Here is a 3,504-nt window from a genome sequence, read left to right as displayed (position 1 = left end):
GAGAAATCCCCACTGTAATCACTGAAGAAGACAGTCATCAGGTTGCTTTCCAAGGATTCCGTCGTGAGTCTCAGAAGCAGTTTAGCCATGTGGCTCTGTACACGGAGTAGTAAGGCTAATTAATCTGAGAGCAACGCTGTCGTAGTGTAGCTATTCTTGAACATCCACAGCCAGCTCACCTATGATGCAGGGATTTCTGCACCACACTTTACTGTGTCACATCCCTGGATGGGTTGAAATGATCAGAATTAGCCATTCAATTTTTTGAGATGTTGTGAATGCCATGTTGTTTAAAACATATAAGGTGCCACGCTCATTTAAAAAAAAAAAAAAAGAAAAAAAAAATCACAAAAGTTATGTTAGAGTTATGAGATTCATTTATATGCATATTTTCTTATGCCTTTTGAGATTTTAAATGCTTCCAGGCTATAACCAAGGAAATTGGAAACACTTTATTTAATGGTTTCAAGCACTACAGCTTTGAGGAAAATACCACCTTTGAAACTTGCAATAAAATCACAAGTTAGCAGGTGTACACAGGTCATTTCGATCTAGCACAGCCTTATTTCTCATGCTGCTTCATTTTTAGAGATGAGGGCAAATGTTTTAAGTGATAATAAAAAGGCCAGATATCTTGCTACTGAATTCAAGTACTTAGAAGCAGCTCAGGTACTATGATCAAGAACTTTATTGAATGTGTGTCTTTTGCTCTATGTTGCTTGAAAAATGCTTTAATTAACTTATTAGCTGGCTTACAATTCATATGAGCACTTCTCAGCTTCATTACTGGTGAAGTTAAATTCTCTAATAACATCTTTTTTTATTCCTAAGAGCTCCCAAGTGGTCAAATTATTTTGCAGAAAATATCTTTACATACAAATACGTGAGAGAAGTCTGAGATTCAGTGTTCAAGACATGTTGCATCCACACTGAATTTAACCTTGACGTTTGAATGACATGCTCATTTTTTGTTAGAATTAATATTGAGTAGAATTAGCTCTACAGTGTATTTAATTTATCTTATTAGAAGATGAGGTATTAATTTAGCTGTTAGTATTGCAGAGTTGTCCCTGATTTCACTAGTAATCCCTATGTGTCTCTTTTTACAGTATTGATACTGTTTCACTAGACTATATCCTATATAGGCATATTTTTTAGTTGTTGATGTAGAAAAAAGCGGAAAAGTCTTAAAGAAGGGTGACAAGGTGATAAAAAATGCAGAACACCTTCCGTATAAGGAGAAATAAGCAAGCTACAATTCTTCAGTTTGAAAACAAAATTAAGATGGTAGGATATGATAGGTGTCTATAAAATGAAGGGAGGCATTATAAAAATAAACAGGTATCAGTCGTTGACTGATTCTTAAAACTAGTTGGCATCAGGTGAAGCTAGAAGATGAAATATTCAAGCAAACAAAATGATATGTTTGTTAAACCGTAGTGTAGGTAAAGTGAGGAACTTCTTTCCACAAAATGGTATGGATGGTAAAAATTTACATGGGGTGAAAGGGTAACTGGAGAAATTGATGAAATAGAAACCCATTACAGATTATCGATGTATGCCACATCTGTCTATGAAAGCTGCCCAACTGCAAGTGGTAATCTCTGAGGAAAAAATATTGTATATGGTTTCCTTGTTACATTTTTATTTAGTCTTCCTCTTTCAGTCACTGTCCAAGCCCAGGGTACTGGGGTAAAAGAGACTGTAGCTGAACTCAGTATAGCTACTCTTACATTATACTCTTATGTTTACGATATATAGAGACCCATTTCTTAGCCACCCCTATTTGATGTGCTTGTAATTTTTCAAATTATATATATTTTGCACTAACATTTCTTATAATTAGTCTAAGTGAAAACTGTTTGCTATTACTCTCTGTTCTCAGGATTTTATATTAAAAACGTCAGTAAAGTTACCGTTTACTTGTTTGAAGTGTTGTGTTTTTCATACTCCAAGAAAAGTGTTGAGTCATGCATTTTTATTGTTTGTTGGTGGAAAGATTGGTTTGCCAGCTAGTTAAGATAAAATTGTTTTCAGTCTAGCATTTCAAGCCTAATATATAAGAATAAAAATAATTTAAGGCAGCATGCTTATCTGCAGCTTAGAAGTTCCGAGGCCTTAGAATGCTATCAAAAGTCTAAATAAATAGCTAACTGAATTTTGTGTGTGTGTGTAACTTCATCTACATGAAAACAAATGCCTTTTTTGCTGTTTTCTAGTTAATCTTTTTCACAAGTGTATCACTAAACCTCGTTGTTGAAAATTATGAGAGTTCTTACACGTTGTAGGATGTGTTTACACTACTGCTCATCTCGAATTATCAGCATCTGAATCTAAATGTTTACTGTTAACCAAATGTCATCATTTGTGCAATGGAACAGCAAAACCCTATGTATCCTACTGATTCGTTTCAGCAGAAATTTGTTTCTGAATGTTACCTGTGCTCTTTCTATCTAGGTTCTTTCATAATCTTTTCTGTATAGCTCCTCTAATTGCAGGAGAATTTTCCAGTCTGAGGAAGGAGGGAGAAAAGCAAGAAATTGTGGGATGACCGTTGCAAGAATTTCAGGTTTTGAGTGATTCAGCAAATTAGCGTAGGGGAAGAAGACCTATAACCTGGATTACAGTGGATCTTCTGTTCTAAATTACACAACAGCTGAGCAAACTCATTTGGGTTTAGAACATCTGAAAATGCAACTGAAGAGTTTTTCCATATGGATGGTAGAACTGTTTTGGCTTAAATTTACCTAAGAACATGAATTAATTATACGTTAAAGAATGCAAGACCCATGGATTTTATGTTAAGATGTTAAAACACCTTTATAAGAATTTTGAGAACTAAACTAGTATTTAGATTGCATAATAGGCAAGGATAGAACAGAAGCTTAGATTGTTTTGACAGGCTATGTAAAAAAAGTAGATCAAACTTGATTTGTGCTTTATTATTGATGTATGTTTATCATAACTTAACACTATGGTAATTTGGGGGATGTGGGACCTGGAGTATTCTGCTTGTTTCATGCATTATTACATTTTTTACTACCACGCCTTTCCCATCCCCCCGCACCCTCCAGTGAATAGCTTTTATTATGTATGGTTCTGGCATTGATGCCTTCACTCAGGGCCTCTCCTCAGGTATGTTATATCTACAATGGCCGTATTTCATCCTTAGACTTGCCAGCATTTGAAGCTTTCCTACTGCTTTGGAAAAGACTATGCATTTGTCACTTTTTTGATGTCATGAGGCTTGGATGAGATCTTAACAGAAACTGGAGAACTAGCGTAGTCTATCTCTAACCCTTAGTTGAGCAGGATAGTTGATCAGCTAGGTCAGAGTGCTCATTCCTACCTCCTGAAGACTGGTAGTTTTGTCCAGATACAACTAGCCATATGGTCTCTGGTAAGATGGACTGCTTCATTCTTCAACAAATGTGGCATGTCCTTCAGATCTTAGGAAAATTTCTTCGGCTTCAATCTATTCTGCTAAAGTGAAAGGCCAATCTT

The sequence above is a fragment of the Fulmarus glacialis genome, unplaced genomic scaffold, assembly GCF_000690835.1.
Source record: "Fulmarus glacialis isolate BGI_N327 unplaced genomic scaffold, ASM69083v1 scaffold3883, whole genome shotgun sequence".
Lineage (NCBI taxonomy): Eukaryota > Metazoa > Chordata > Aves > Procellariiformes > Procellariidae > Fulmarus > Fulmarus glacialis.
This window is presented reverse-complemented; position numbering follows the sequence as displayed.